Genomic DNA, 17,783 nt, shown 5'->3' on the forward strand with positions numbered 1-17,783 from the left:
ATAACATACCTCAAATCAAAGTCAATAAGAACAACCATTCCATCTCAGTATTTGCTGACCTATAGGCAAAAGTGTCAATTGATAAACTGGGTTTGTTATTTTTCCACTAACTGAATTTATATAGTAGGGCTCATTCTAAGATAGACTCATAAAGCCAGTTTGAGAAAGTCAGCTGACATGCTCAGGATATTGACTTGGTGCCCAGGAGAGCAGAAGCAACTTCTGGAAAGACCTACCCTTGTGATCAGAGCCGCCCACCCAAGACCCCCTAGTATGAACTGAGAGTGATCCTGGGGTGGAAAGATGACCCCATCTCCCAGGTGGAAAACAAAAGTCAGTGACTTAGAGAATGGAAGGTCCAGGGGCAAAGGCTTAGTCACACTGTGTCAACAAACTAGCAGCCAAAAACAAAGTCATATGAGCAAATAAAAAAGGAAATAAGCAGTAAAAGAAAATTATAACAGCTCCACCAGTTTGGTCTTTTCTTCCATGGAATCCATTTAATTAGGGTAGTTACCATAACTATGTATAGATCATGTTTTAAAAGATTGTGTGAGTTTACACATACACATACAAATAAGTACACAGTTATAAGTGCTTAGAATAAATATAAAGCCAAAAATGAGAAACAGAATTGATACTTTCATCTCCTGTTTATAGTCTTCATTAATTAGAGTCTTAACAGTGATGTTGAAATCAAGTCATATGATCACCCAGGACTAGAAATAATGTAAATAATCTTTTACCTTTCCATGAATTTATCAAGCATTAACTCATAATCCCCAATCCTATGCTCTGTTCACAGAAGACCTCAGAGTTGCATTAAAGATCAAAACAGAGGCAAATCCTCTAGCTTTATCAATGCTCAATAAGATGGGCTGAAATATATATAAACTGTCATACAAAATCTGCCATGTTGGCTCTCACTTTTCAAATCCCTCTAAATGGAAGAATTGTTGGATTGCAAAGTGGTATTTAAGTAGTTTACTGCTTACCATCCAGAAAAGGGCCTTATTAGAATTTCTATTGTGATCAGAAAAATTACTCCAGAAAATTTAAACCGAACTAAATTTAATTGAATCTAATCAAATTGAACCCTATGAAGATACCAACAAGAATTGTTGAAAAAAAAAAAAAAAACACAATACAACTGCTCCCCAGAAAATAAGTTCAGGTTTTAATGTCAATATAGAAAGATTATTCAAAGCCAGCAGCAAATCATCATGTACAACATGTAAGAAAGAGGCAACAGAAATATTGTCCACCCAAAAATATGTCCTTTGAAAATTATCTTAAATTCTATGATGAAAATATCAGTTGAGACTCTTTCAATTCCAAGTCCAAAGATTCCTCAAATCAACCAATATCAAGCTCCAATTTCAATCCTCCAAAAATCAGGATGGAGACCAGTAGCTTACAGGTCACCATAACTGGGAAAGCTAGTCTTCTGACTCACATACCCATCCCAGGCACTTCCCACATAAGGAAGAAGTTGTGTGAATAACACACACACACACACATCACTGGCTAGTAGTTAAATCCAATTGACTTTAAAAGAGTGACATTGGAAGAGCCTCTCTTGGCTCTTCTGTGTGCTAACTTTTTTTGTACTGCATTGGAGCTTCTTCCAACAGAGCCAAAATTGATTGCCTGGGGACTTTATTCTCACTATTACCTGCTTTAGTCATCCCAGCAGAAAGAACAATTATCTTCCTCCATCTCCTGATTGATTCCAAGAAAGGACTTTGGTCTTATATATGACTCAAGACCAGAAACCTTGAACTAATCTCTATTGCTAAGGAGATGAAGCACCCAAAGTTAACCCGCCTGGCTGGCTCACATAATCACTGAGTGGGAAAAGTTCAACTTCCCAAAAAGAGGAGATTAAAAAAACACACACACACACATTCTCACAATTAGTCATTATATGCTTTTGAAATAATTATTAATCCTCCTCTTAGATTTTCTCTTTTAAGATAAATAATTCTGAAAAGTATATAATTAATTTAGTAATCATTAGTATTAATGAATTTGTTAAATACTTTAACAATGGGTAGGAATTAGGGAAATATGACAATATTAGGCATTAATAATTGAAACAAATTAAATAGACCAAGAATGGGAGGAGGAGCAAAGCCAAGATAAACTTTATCTTTGGTTTTTTAACAGCTTTGCCCTCAGGCATAATTTTGTCCTTCAACTTGGGGAAGATAATCCAAAGAAGCAGATTTCAACAGTATAAATGATAAATTGCAACTCTTTCAACACCAAAATAAACAAAGAAGTGTCAGGACATGTAGATTAAAAAGAATATAAAGAAAAAGAACCTCAAACTGACATGTTCAGAGGTTGCACAAATCCAAGACATCTAAAATTCTATCTTAATACTAAACCTTTCTGATCATCCAAAAATGACAAAGCTAATTATTTTTTTAACCTTTTTCCCTCAAGGTTACCTGCAATTCCTATTTAGAATCAAGGGGCAATTAATTTGCCTAGTAAGTACAGCACAGCATAGTGACTACTTTTAATTGGGTTCTCCAATTTCTTTCCTAGCAAGGAACTTGCAAATGAATGAGTGAATGTCAACCTTCCTGACAAATCCTGGAAGTGGGTTTACAGAGCCGCTTCTAGCGCAAAACTACATTTAAGTCAATCTTCCAAACAATTGTTTTTTTTTATTTTTTATTTTTTTTATTTGTTGTTTTTAGTTATACCTGACAGTAGTATGTATTTTAATATATTGTACATTCATGGAGTATAACTTCCCATTGTTGAGGTTGTACATGATGCGGAGTTACGCTGGTTGAGTATTCATATATGAACATAGGAATGTTATGTCCAATTCCTTCTACTGTCTTTCCCTTTCCCATTCCTCTCTCTCCCTGCCCCCACTCCCCCCTGTCTAATCTGGTGAACCTCCACTCCCTCACCTCCCTGCTTATTGTGAGTCAGCATCCTCATATTAAAAAGAACACTTCAGTCTTTGGTTTGGGGGGAATTGACTTATTTCACTTAGCATGATAGTCTCCAGTTCTATCCATTTACCCTCAAATGCCATAATTTCATTCTTCTTTATGGCTGAGTAATATTTCATTGTGTGTATATATCAATTAAAAAAAATCTCCCAGGGTCAGGTTTATAGCTCAGTGGTAGAGTGCTTGCCTAGTATGTGTGAGACACTGGGTTTGATCCCTGGCACCACGTAAAAAATAAACAAATAAAGGTATTGTGCCCATCTATAACGTGTGTGTGTGTGTGTGTGTGTGTCCGCATGTGTATAAATCTCTCATGAATCATTTTACAGCCTATTCAAAATTCATAAGCTGAAAGATACATTTAAAAGAAATACTAACAAACACCTATACAATCAGGATGTCTGGGAGAACAGTAAACAAGTATGGATAGAACTTCTTTGTAGTGGAAAACTGGGTTTTGGAATAAGGCAGGACTGAATTTTAATCTCACTTTCACTGAACATTAGTTGTACAATGTTGAGCCATATACTTAATCTATTTTTTGGTCGATTAACGAATAGAGTTAAAATCCATTCTCAGAAGAATTTCATGAATAATACATTAAATACAATAACATGTAAAACCGTATCACATGTAGTAGGTGCACATGAAATGGAACTGTATTGCTATGCATAGTTTGTTAGGATTGTCCAAAACATCTCCCTTGGACTTCAGTGGGTTTGAGGGGAGACCAGAAATAGTGGGGAAATCAACTTGTGTAATCCAACAGGGACCCCAAAATACAATTCCTATCACTAAATGTGATGCCCAGATGGAGAATTTTTTTTGGTATGAGTTGGAAAATAATTTGGATCAGTAAGAGTTTTTGTTTTCCCTATTTTTCATGTGGGGACTGAACCCAGGGCCTCAAGATCGAGCAGAGATCTTCTTATGAATCTCACTCACCACTAACTGCCTTCTCATCTACTTTTTCTTGTGGCCACTCTCTGTTGTTTTGAGAAAGATGGTTTCTGAATGTGTATAGTAGAGTTCACTAAGACTTGCCTTCTTTGAAAGCAGTGTCTACCTACTACAAAGGACAAACCACTTCTAGAATATTTAAAACAAAAATCCTTTAGCCATAACCAGGACATACCATTTTATTCAGCATTAAAAGAAATGGCTTAATGACAGCCAGGGTTCCATAACACTTCTAATGACTTTAATGATGATGCAAAGTATGGTTCCATTTGCTCTCTTACAATTGTATCCACCAGTCTAATAGCAGAGTGACTAGGAAACATTTAAAACTAATTATTGGTACTTATGTTTAAGACTTAGAATCATACTTTTGAAGGCATTCAGAACTGTGGATCATGGCTCAGACAATATTTTACTCCCTGTTAAACAGGCCTACCACTGTATCCTAATATTTTTTCAGAGCAGTGAAAACACACACACTTAAGCAGATCCCTGCAATTAAACAACCATCATATTTAATTTTGCCAACTCTGGGGCTCTAATACATTTATCTCTATTTTCTCCCCTTGTCCTCTAAAACCTTTCTTAAAGTTCTTATTTGATTTAATATGTGAAAGCTGCAGAGGCCTCCAGCACACACAGTTTTCAATAGTGCAATTATGTAGGGTGTAGATTTTAACTACAGTGGTGAAGAAAGGTTGTCAAATTGATGGTTTAATCTCCAGTATTTTAGAATTTGAGAAAAATGATGCTCGGGCAATTAGGTTTCTCCCCACCCCCAAGCCCAAGGTCAGTTTGACACTCTGAATGGTTAAATCATCCTTGGCAAAGAGTCTGAACTTGGCAGAAGCTTCATAATGAGAAATCCAGATGACTGGTATCATTTGTAATGTGAGTGCCCTGCACTTAATCTAGCACTGGTTTGTTTTTGTAAGAAATAGCAATGACTTAAAAGAAGTCATTAGGGATGTTTAAGATTTTAACTGCTTTGACACTAGATGTGGTCTTCACCTTTAATGGCACATTTTAGCATTAAACTATACACATAAATAAGCAGTGTAGGACTTCTCAGTTCACTTCTGCTGTAGAGTACCAAAAGGATTCCATCGGCTTCTTGCTCTGCTTATGAAAAATGCAGAGCTTTCTCTAAAAAAAAAAGTAAGCTGGATATTTCATTGCAGAAGGCCAAGCATGGAGGCTCACAATACCTGATCTCTTTTGAATTTTCAACAAATCACTTAAATATAAGCTCCAGAAATACTGCAGCTTTCCATGGACTACAATAAATATCAGATGGAGATTTCAGGATCTTGGGATCAACTAATTTTTCTGCTGGTAATTTAGCCAATCCAGACTAAAAATTATACTGCAAGAACTCTCATAACTAGTCTTTATGTAACAATGCACTGGATTTACCCAGATCTGTGTGATCTAAAGCTCGAGTTTTTACATATCATACTTGTTTCCTTAAGTACTTTTCAGCTCATGGGGAAAATAACAGGCAAACTGGTATTTTTTAGTTGATCAAAATAGGAAAATTCTCCAATCAATTCAAACAAAATAGACACCTCAGTAATTCCAAGTAGACCCAGTTTTAATTAAATTCCTTCACTCTCCTTGTTTTTACATTCTTTCTCAACAAGAAATATATAACAAACTATACAAAGTGGTAAAAGTGTTGTGGTATATTAGCTACCTTTCACAAAAGAATATGACTTTGGTTTTTCATTTTCTTTTAGGAGTCTTAGTCTTAACTTTGTACTATAAAGAAAGGAAGAAAAACCCTTTTCCACTAATCTCTGAGTTCAATACATGAGGGCCATAAACTGATAAGTGACAAATTATAAGAAAAGTTTTCTTAATAATATTTTTATACACAAGCCATAGACCTCACCAAAACACAGGGAGACTCAGAGCATATATACCATTTTAACAAAGCACTATGGAATGAGGGAAAGTGACTAGATAAAGGAAGGAGGGTGTTCAACTTCTAGAGTTGGTAAATAGTGATGTAAGGAGCATCTGCCATAGACATACTGGCACAGGCTAGGACTCACTCAGTTGCTGGCCATAAGGAGCAGCAGCCATTGAACTGCTTAGTCATGTCTGCTTGCAGTTGATAAGGAGCTGTAAGGGGCACTAGCCATATGCATGCTTAGCAATGATGGGTTACAGTTTATAGGAAGCACAGCTCCATGGACATGCACAAAGAACATGCCCAGCTGCAATTACATCACCTCACTGGACATAACCAATGAACACTGACTTTCATTGGGTGTAACCACTCACCAGTGTATACCACCAACTTGAAACAGTATTTAAATCTCTGGTCCTGCCACATTGAGGATTTTTGCTCCAAGGACATCGTTGAGACTGGCTGCCTTGCTGTCTGTCCCTGGACTGACTCTACCATTCCTTGACCTCCAGCCATCGGCTGGAGAAAACCGCCAGACAAAGAAAATGTCTGCTCTTTGGCAAAGAGAAGTCACGTGGCATTGGAGGTATTTGGGGGCTTGTGATTGCCCTAGGATTGTGTGATTGGCTTATTGTGTTTAATTGGTGTGCAATAAATGCTAGTTGGGTTGCTCCCACACACATAATATTTTTTGCATTAATTTGTATGTTTGATGATTGGTGTGATCGAATATACACTTGCATTTAAAGACAATCCACCTCCAAATAATTATTAATAGTGCCACTCGAGACAAGTGGAAAGATTTACATGGGGAAACCAATGGAAGATAAGGATTATTTTGTATGTGTGTATGTGTGTGAACTTCTCTTGGTGCCGACTTTCTCTCTTCTTCATGGCCATAAAACTCCCATTAGAAAGAGGACAGTTTTCATTTCTCAGACATTTCTTTTAGTCAGATAAGGGATGCCCAAGAAGGTTTATTTTTTAATCTGTTGGTTTTAATTGCCTTTCACTAAAAATAAGCCATATGGCAAAGTGAAATATTTGGGGACTAATATGCTCTGATTGATACACTGTGAGATGAATAAGAAAAATGCAGTTTGTTTAGGAGATGAGATGACTTGGCATTTTTTTAATTGACAAGATCTAGTGAGGGTAAGTACAATACTGCCTTAAAGCAAATTAAAACTTTAGAGTGTTTCTGAAGAGCCTGTGCATTGATGCATCACATCACCATAATATACTGCTTTCTCCCACTGTACTCTGACTCACCTGTAATAAGTCAAACTGAGTCAAACTCTAACCTGTGCCCAAAGGAATGCATTCTATGATCAATGCCAACCCAATGCAAATAGCAAGATCAGAAAGAAAACTGCTGATAGAGTGTAAAAATGAGAAGCTGAGGTGTGGCACACTTACAAAAGGTCATCAGTGCTTCCCGAAATTCCACTCAGAAATTTGGGTAAGGATGGGATGTGGTGCTCCACCACATTTGAAATTTTCCTTTGGGTTGCCTTGTCAAACAGGTTTCATCAAGATTGTGTCTACATAGCAAATAAGTTTGGAGGAGGAAAAAAAATTGAACCAGTCAGGCATTGGTTATTCCATTATCCAATTAGTTTGACCTTTCACTAATTAATGCAGATTGAGAATCCCTAACCCAAAATCCAAACCATGAAATGCTTCAAAATTTCAAACTTTTTGAGTGCCAACATGGTGTAAGAAATGAAAAATTGCACATCTGGCCTCATGTAGCATGTTGTAGTCACAACACAGGCACACTAAGAATAACTTATAAAATTACCTCCAGGATATATATAAGGCATAATAAATTTCTTGCTTAGACTTGGGTCACATTCCCAATGTATCTCATTATGCATATGCAAAATTTTTTAAAAACCCAAAAATCTGTTACTAAGCATTTCATGGAAGGGATATTCAACCTATAATCCCAAGTGGACCCATAAGTGCCCATCAAAAAGAACATGTCTATAGTGATTCTCTAGTTTCTTAAAATTATGAAGGAGAAAATTTCCAGACTGAGTTTCAGGAGAAAATGCAGACTCAAAAAGCATCACAAGCAGGTAGTTGGCAGGTTACTTTGGCTTTCTTAATCAGGAGCAATGAATTTGTAAAATGAGGACCAATGTGATTCTTCAACCAAAATACCCCCTGAATCAAGGATGCTCTTTCATGAAAGAGTAAGGAAACATTTTCAAAGTACTGGCAACCCATCAGAGAGGAAAAATTAGCTGCAATGTCCTGTTATACAGGCATTCCCAGATCTATTTATATTCCACAATGACAGAAAATGCATCTGTCCAGTGTTGGAAAGACACTAGAGGACTTAATTATCTGAATCCCCTCTGCAGTGGTTGGATAAGAAGGGCGTATCCTCACATTTCTCATGCCTGAACTCCAACCAAGACCTGGTCAGAAGGCTGTAGGTCTGTTCAGGGAGCCAACAGGAAGTTTTCCTCAACTTGAGCCAGCTGGATAGGGATGAAGCTTGCTTCAGCTGGAAGTCATTTGTGCTTTTCCTCAGACTAATCGGAATCAGTGGCTTAGGAGAGCACACACCAAAGGTGATCTTGCTTACTCTGATCTGGTCTAGGTGCTGAAATCCAGCTGCTAAAATATTTAAGGGAAGTACCTGGAGTTGTCTGGTTTGCTTTGATGAAGAGCAGGATAAGAAAGTACTGCTCATAGAATGGAAAAATGAGAAGTTGAGGTGTGGCACATTTACAAAAGGTCATCAGTGCTTTCCAAAATTCCACTCAGAAATTTGGGTAAGGATGGGTGGGGGCTCCACCACATCTGAAATTTTCCTTTGGGTTACCTTGTCAAACAGGTTTCATCAAGATTGTGTCTACACAGCAAATAAGTTTGGAAGAGGAAAATAAATTTGAATCAGGCAGGCAACTAGTTATTCCAAATCCAAGCAGAAACATCAAGTCATGAAAAGTCTACAAAGTAGCAGCTATTCAAAAAGCAGCAAATCATCTTTTAAAAATGTGTTTTTGTGTGAGGACCCTTGTCTTGCTTGGTTACTGTCTCTCTTAGGAATGAATGTCCTTCAATGTGTTTAAGTTGTCATTTAGTAACTTGCTGTTTGCACTTTTCCAGAGGCCAGAAGAGGAAGGAATGGCTAGCCATAACCCATCCTTGGAAATTCTATCACTGGTAGTTCTATCTAACAGCCTTACCACATGAAGACTTGCTCAGCCTCCTGGCAGAAGGTAATCTAATGTTGATTTTTACCAAAAAGAATAAATGCTTTGGTCTAGTGAGTTTACCTGTGAGCATTTACATATGCTAATACTGATCACCCCAGAGCAGAGATGTGCCAAGTTCACAGTGTGAACATCACTTCAGAGAGCAGCAGGATTGCCCATAAAGATCACTGACCTGGGAGGTACAAGTGACAAAAGTACAGACTTATACAAAACACCCTCTCCCTAATCCGAGAGAATAGCATCCTTAAGTTTACAAAAACCTTTGTAAATGTACAAGAAATTCTACACACTATAATACTGACTCAAAACAATACTTTGTTATTTTGTTTAATATATTATAGGTTATCAACTGTATGTTAGGTAAAATACACCTACCACTGATGAGTTTCAGGAAGGAGAAACACAGACGCCAGATCAACGATGGAAAAAGAGTTCTATAACTGAGATATGAACAGGAGTAAAAGAAGATAGCCAAAAAATAATCTGGAACAAATAAAGGTTTACCTTTGTTGTCTTTAAAATTTTGCATGACTTCAAATACTCTGTGTTACTCACTGAAAATAAACAATCTAATTCTGTCTTTGCTAAGCTAGGTTTCTGAGTGTGTTCTGTGAGGTCATGTGTTGGGTGAGGGCAAGGCTCAGGCCCAGGAACCAAGGTTTGAGGATCTAGGAATTTAAAGAAGATGGAGGTAGCCATAGCCATTGGCCAGCCCCTTGAGCCATTTCCACAGTCCCTTTTTATAGACAGTTCAAACAAGGCACACTGCCAACAGGTTATATAAGGGGCAGGGGTGGGGGAGTGCATGTTCATTGTCCATGTTTATGACCTTGGTCATACATGCTGAATCAGAATGTGTAAGGCCTTGACTAATCCCTGCTCTGGCTACACACAAAATTACATAACATAAAACACAGTCTAGGGGAAGTCTTGGCGAGGGAGTCTACCACTATGTTGGGCTTGCCCTAACACTGTGACAGACCCCTCTAACCAAATTCTTTCCTGAGTCCCTTCTCTTACCCATGGTCCAGGCGAAGAAGCTCTGGAGTTTCTTTTATAATACATCCTGAGACATGCAACGTCTGCGTAGGAATTTAGTGAGATGGGTCACCTTGGCCAAACGCTCGAAATTGCCGCTGTGGCTGGAAGAAGGTGGAAGAGGAAGACAGTGAAGAAGGATGGGCCAGGACAGACAAACAGGTGGGGGGAAAGAAGGACTGGGAAAGAGAAAAAAGGGAAGATGACAGAGGAGGAGGAAGGGGAGTGGAGAGAAAACAAATAAAAGGTGAAGGAAGAAGAGAGGGAGAGAGGAAGAGGAGGAGGAAGGAAGAGGAGGAGGAGGACCAGGAGGAGGACACAAATGGGGAGAGGGTGATGATTAACTCTAGACTTTAAAAAACTGTGCCCTCTCCCTACTCCTCTGGCATTTTACTGCCTTAGGAATTCTCCCCCACCCCAAGAACTTTCTCTGGTCCTTTACTTTTCCTCCTACTTCTTTATGGATCTTCTCATGAATTCCACAAAGGTTTCAACCACCACTTGTAGGCTAATGGTTTCCAAACATTTCTGTCAGTCTCTACCACATACCCTAAAATATTATGCGAGTTCCCACCTTCACACTCCACGGGTACCACAACATCAACACACCTAGAAATTACCTCATTGCTTCTTCCCCTCCCCTTCTCACCTCCTCAAGATTTTCTTGGGCACTCTGAGGGAATAACTTGGTATGACCTTGATACTATTGAAAGCTTCTTAACGAAATACTATTAAATAGCCTATCGTTAGTCTTATTGACATTAGAAACCTCAGTGTCAGCCCAACTCCCTTCTCTCCTCACCCTTCACATCAAATGTGTTTCAAATCATGTTCGTTAAATCCACCTCAAATGTCTCTCAAATCCAACTTCTCTTTTCATTCCCATTCTTACTCGCAAAATTCAGCACACTTGAATATTTATTCAGGGACTACAGAGGCAGGATATTGTGGTTTGGGGCACAGGTATTAGATTTAGAATTTAAACCCTAACTTGGCTGCCTACTAACTGGATAACCTTGGCGAAAATGTTTAATCTACTTACATCTATACCATCTCAAGGGATTGGTTATTTGGAGCAATATTTCTAATGATTCAGATGTTCTTAGGGTTTTTTTTTTTTTTTTGCCTCACACATAATGAGCCTTTAATAAATGGTCGCTCCTTACTAAAAAGTGACGCTGACACAAATTTCTTCCAACTTCCAACTCCAAAAATTATGGTGTATTTATAAAAATAAAAATGTCGATGTCAATATTCTAATAAAAAGTCCTATCTATTACTTATAGCAAAATTTGTGAATAATGCGACTGCTGAAATTTTGGACTAGAGAAGTATTTGCTCTGGACTCTTTTCTTGCACATTTTAGGGTATTTAGCAGCATCTCTGGCCTCTGCTCACTAAATACTAATAGTATCTCCTTCTCTGTAACAATTCAGAATGTCTTCAGAAATTGTCTAATACCCCACAGGAGACCAAAAGAAATCACCCCCAAATGAGAACCATTGACCATTGTTCAAATTTTTAGTGTGTGTTGTAAGATCCTTCACAAGTTGAACCAGCATTAACTATCCTGCTTTATTTCGTACCATTCCATCCCATACCCACGGTCCTCCATTCTCATCTAGCCTGTCTCACAAGGTCAGGTCCTTTCACAAAGCTTTGCTCTTCAGTGAACTTGATGTTCCTCTTCTTATAATGTCCTTCTCCAAATTCTCCACCTCATAAACCTTTCCTGTTTGTTACATACCCAGCACAAATATCAACTCTCCCTGGGGGTTTTCTGGTCAGAGCTACTTTCACTTGATACCTGATGTATTCATTTTATGCAATTTGACTTGCTTAGTACATGCTGTGTCTGTTCACCTACTTGTTTTGCTGGCCTTACTAGACTGTGAACTTCTGTAAAACAGGAATTAAAATCTATTCATCGTTATCCAGCCATAGTTAATAGTGTGACCTCTAGCACACCACAGGTGTTCAATAAGCACTTTTAGATAAATTGTACTCTCATGGGTCCTCCTATTTATTGAGTCCCCTTTGAGGGTAAATATTTCATCACACATAATATTTTCAGTTTTTCTTTACCTACTGAAATAGTTTCATCTTAATTGTTCTTTGGTCAGAACCTTTTGTAGATAGTTAAACAAATAATTGAATCCACTATTGGGCAGTATGTGTTAATGATATAGCACATTCCCCTCCAACAAGTCATTTTCCAGGGAAGGAGGCTGTGGTTACGCACACAAGCTCCCTCAGTTTATTTGTTTTCAAGTCTTTTTTTTTTTTTAATTGGTAAGCTCATGATATTGATGGGGTTAACTTCAAGTGTGATTTTAAGATTAGATGAGTTACTGATCCTGAAGCACATATAAGTACATACATAAGCAAATCCTTTAAAATTAACCTACAAACATTGACGGGAATTTGGAGGTAGGGCATATAAATCCGATGATCAATGTGTGTCTTTTTTTAATGTATTTTAATTGACAAATAATTGTATGTATTTATGGTGTACAACATGCTGTTTTGAATTATATATATAGTGGGATGACAAATCAAGTTAATTAACATGTATTACTCACTTGTGAGAATACTTTAAGTCTACTCTCAGCAATTTTCAAGTGTATGACGCTTTGGTATTAAGTGTAGTCACCATGTTCTGCAATAGATCCCTTGAACTTATTCTTATCTAATCAAATTTGGTGTCCTTTGACATCCACCCAATCTCTTCCCCCACCACCTTAGTCCTTGTTAACTGCCATTCTACTCTCTACTTCTATGGCTTCAAGCTTTTAGAATCCACATATAAACGAGTTCCTGCAGTTTTTATCTTTCTATGCCTGGCTTACTCTACTTGTCATATTAATGTTTTCTAGATTCAAACACATTGTTGTAAATAACAGAATATGTACTGCTGAATAGTGTTTCATTATATATATAAACACCACATTCTCTTTATTCATTAATTGGTGGATTTTATAACTTAGCTATTGTGGATAATACTGAAATGATTATGGAAGTATAGGTATCTCTTTGATATACCGATTTCAATTCTTTAAGTTATATACCCAGTAGTGAAGTTTCTAGGTACTGTAGCAGGATTTTTTTTTAATTTTTTAAGGAACATCCTGTTTTCCATAATAGCTGTACTAATTTACACTCCCATCAATGGTGTACATGGGGTCCCTTTCCTTCATACACTAACATTACCTTTTTTAACAAGTATGAAGTTATATCTCATTATGATTTTAGTTTGCATTTCCCTGATGATTAGTGTTAACCAGCAATTTTCCATATACCTATTTCCTATTGGTATGTCTTCTTTAAGAAATATCTATTTAGGTCCTTTATTCAATTTTAATTGTGCTGTTTTCTTCTATTGACTTTGATTTCTTCAGATATTTTGCATATGAACTCCCTATCAGATGTAATGATTTACAGACAATTTTCCCATTCCGTAGAGTATCCCTTTACTCTGTTCACTGTTTCATTTACTATACAAAATCTTTTTAGTTTGATAAAATCCCATTTGTATATTTTTGTTTTGTTGTCTATTCTTTTGGGGTCATGTACAAAACCAGACAAATGTTATAGATTTTTTTCCCCTGTTTTTTTCTGTTTTTTCCCCAGTTTCGGGCAGGTCTTAAATCTTCAATCTACTTTGTTTTCTGTATATGTTGTGAGATAATAGCATAATTTCATTCTTATAGATGTGTATATTCAAATTTACCAACTTACATCTGCCTTATTTCTACCAGTTCTGTTATTTCAGGAAAAAAACCATATTCACAAGGAATTTGATATACAACTTATTACAGTATACAGCTTATTCTAAGTGCATTGCATATTGTCCCTGAAAGTATTGCCTCCTACAAGGTCTTTACTTCCCAAATATCCTTTATTTCATCAATCTGGAGAGAGTTTTGGTTTTTGCTAAGACAATCAAAAAGTATCTGGACGTGCTTTGGTGGATCCAGATTTTCAGAGGGCTCAGTGACTGCTTTAGAAAAATGACCTGGTGCAGTATATCAATTACCATTCAGTAAGTCCCACAGTGTTATTGCTGCAGGAAGCAAAGTGGCCCAAACAGGAGGGCTTAATCAGGAATCAACATGTGGGGCTAGATGAGGCCTATAAATATCTGCATTCCTTATATAAGTCACTTTCTTCTGTGCACCAGTTTTGTCCTTTTGCAAATGGGAATAATAATATCTTCCCTGTTTGTTGGCTATGCTTTTTAAAATCAAATAAGATACCATATGTTCTAGCAGTTTTAACTTTTAAATGTTAACCTGACTCTTAATTCTGAAACAGCCTTGCAGAAGAGCAGTGAATCAGCTATAATGCTTTTTGATTTATTTTTCACCAGAAAATAAATCACACAACATTATAGCAACATCAGCAGTACTGTGTGACTTTATTTTCTCAATATATAAATCTGCCATGTATATTATGTGCCTTTGTGTGACTGGCACTGTACTAAGCAGTGGAAGCACACAAAAAAAGAGAAGTTACCTCAAGGAACTTGTTTGTAGACAGAAAAAAAAATGCGATAATTACATTGGGCTATTAGGAAATATAGCAGAAATGATGCAGAATATACAACTGAAACAAAGAAATTAGGGTCCAACATGCTGACTTAATCCTTCCTTGGGAGTACTTTTTAATGTTTATACTAGTAACTTCAGAAAGTCCATTTGCATATATTTTAATGCTGTCTTCATGGAACTGGAAGAAAATATGCTGAAGTTTCCATTAGGTTCTGAAAACAGACATTTGGAAGACACCCTAGTGGTCAATATTGACCACATCAGAGTTCATGTAGCAGTTTCCTTTTAAACGTTATCCCTTTAAAAATCAAATTGGGTGGCTCTATGTAGACTTCAAAGGTTTCAGATTTCTGATTTACTTACTGAACATTTACTATGTTCCAGAAATAAAATTGAATTTTTTCACTGTATTATCACATTTAAAACCTAAATAAAGATGGAGGTAGCTTTAACTTAATTCCATTATAAGCTTCTGTTCCCCATCATGAAGCCATTTCTATATCCTGGCTCACCGCCCACACTCACACTACTCTGCAGGGATTCTGTTGAAGAAATCTGTTCTTACCAAATTATACCAAATAATTTAGCTGCCAGCCTGTGAATAAGATAATGTGTGTTGGGTAATGATTTTTAAAAAAAAAATAACTATATTTTGGATAGCCACATGATATTAATTTTTCCTAATAAAAATTTCATGCTCTTCAAAGTCTTCTGTTAGTTTGTTCAGCAACTTTGTAACTAGAAGAAGGGAATTTGTTGGTGTATTAGTTTCCTCAGGCTTCCATGTCAAACTACCACAAAATGAGTAGCTTCAAGAACAGAAATGTCATGTTCCACAGTTCTGGAGACTAGACGTCCAAGATCAAAGAGTCATCGTGTTTGGTTTCTTCTGAGGGCTATGAAGGAGAATCTGATCCATGTCTCTCCCCCGGCTTCTGATGGCTTGCTGTTAATTCTTGGCATTCCTTGGTTTGTAGAAGTATCACTCTGGTCTCTGTTTTCATCTCTTCATCTTCATATAGCATTCTCCATGTGTTTGTGCATATGTGTGTATGTGTATGTGTGGGTCCAAATTTCCCTATTATAGGAGTACAACAATCATATTGAATTAGGGCCCACTCCACTAACTTAATTTTAATTTGATTACCTCTATAAAGACTATTTCCAAATACAGAAACATTCTGAAGTACTAGAGGTTAGAACTTTAACATGGATTTGGGGAAGACACAATTCAACCTTAACAGTTAGTCAAAGAAATGATACTTTCTAAATATTTACCAAGGTTTGAAAACATTTATTAACTTTTGTAAGAAAATATGTCATATTCAAATATAAACTTACTAATGGGTCACCCAGCATTTATTTTTTGGTAACACCTTTTTCCCATGAAAAGGAAGACTTGCAAATGTAATGTGCACCCCAAATTAGAAACGGGTGACTTTAAAATAGACTAAATTGTATTTTTACACCTATTATCTTACTTTTTACTGGTACCATAGTTGGGACTATAGGTATATCAATATTTATTTGATGACATAGGCCCAAGGAAAATAAAAAAAAAACATATCTACTATCACAGAATCTATTGGGGTGGGGATAAAATAAAAAGACAGATCTGTTTCTCCTTAAAACAAACAAAACACAGGAGGAAATTTTCTGCAAGCTATGGATGTACACAAACAAATGTTCTGTCACTCAGTTAAATTGCACAATCCAGTTAAATTGTTGGACAATCCATTTGGTTTTGTCTTTATTTCTTCTGTACTCTGATCTGGGTAATTAGAAATTAGGAGTAACCTAAGCAGATGTCTTGTTGAAGATTTTGATGAAAGGAATTTCCCCTACACCAGAAGGAATTAGTTTCATAACAACAATGGAGCCCAAGCTCAATGACAAGATTTAGTGGATTCTGCATTCTTATGCAATAAAAACCCTTCCTTTTGATATGAAACTAATCTCTGGAATATGATGGCTCATCACAGGTCAGGTTATAAATATCCAAAACCAAAGTCCCTGGTTTTAACCACCCAAGAAGAATCTGAACTGTGTTATCAGGCAACATGATGACACTTGTGAAATGGAAATTTCATGCAACAGGGTGGGAGATCTATGCATTTAGTAGTCATTTATGATATAGGTGTGACTTCATTCACAGGCAACTATACTTTCCATTCATGTTGACAATTCTCCACAAGTTTATAATGACATATTCTGTGCCTAACTCTCACTTTTCTCCTATATTTTCACCTATATGTTGACCATTGCCCAAAATTAACCCACGATTTGTTCTAATGCTACACTGAAAACTAAACTCTTCCATCTTCCCTCTAAGACCTACTTTCACCACTCCCTTGACACTGCTGGCTCTGAAATGTCATCTTTTTTATCTTTAAATTGATGACAGAAGCCCAAGGAAAATAAAAATATATATATATTTTCCTATAATAAGATACATTTTTTTAACCTTAACTTCTATTTTGATCTCAATCTTCAAGAAATCTCCAAATACAACTGGAAATTATTTCTTTGTTATGGCTTGATATCATTCATATTTAGTGTCTATGTGTTAAAAGTCCATAGTCCCTGGTGCTACATGAAGTTGGTGAATCTTTAAGAGGGAGGACCTAATGGGAGGTCTTCCAGTCATTGAAGGCAGTCTACCATGAGGCAGTGCCTTACCACAAGCCTCAAAACACTAGGGCCAACAAGTCATGGCCTGAAATTTTCAAAACTGGGTGCCAAAATAAACCCTCTGTTTCTTTTAAAAGCTGATTATCTCAGGTGTTTGTTATGGTAATAGCAAGCTGACTAATGTATGTGCCTTCCTTTCCACTACTGTAGACAAGGCCTTACTTCATGATTGTATCACCTCATTCCTCAAAGAGCATAATGGTCCTTGTGGGCTGGGGAACAGAACAGGACCAGATTTCCCAAAACCCATCTAAAAATTACACCTCCACCAAACTCTTCTCCCAAGACAGTAGGCCATACTCAGTTCTCTATTCCTCACTATACCCACAGATGAGCTTCTCTATTCTATAAGGTGGCCCTGTAGTCAGGCACAGCTTTTGTTTGGTCTCAAGTCCCCATAAGAGGTTTTCACTCC

General features: G+C 36.9%; 1 long non-coding RNA gene across 1 annotated transcript; it reads left to right on the forward strand.

Moving 5' to 3' along the window:
* The first annotated feature begins 6,132 nt into the window (after nt 1–6,132).
* LOC114092246 (uncharacterized) lies at nt 6,133–9,677 on the forward strand. The gene is made up of 3 exons (XR_003582656.2): nt 6,133–6,439; nt 8,980–9,092; nt 9,431–9,677. It is a non-coding gene; the product is annotated as an uncharacterized lncRNA (long non-coding RNA).
* Nucleotides 9,678–17,783: the final 8,106 nt, after the last annotated feature.

This window comes from Marmota flaviventris, chromosome 12 (genome assembly GCF_047511675.1).
Source record: "Marmota flaviventris isolate mMarFla1 chromosome 12, mMarFla1.hap1, whole genome shotgun sequence".
Taxonomy (NCBI): Eukaryota; Metazoa; Chordata; class Mammalia; order Rodentia; family Sciuridae; genus Marmota; species Marmota flaviventris.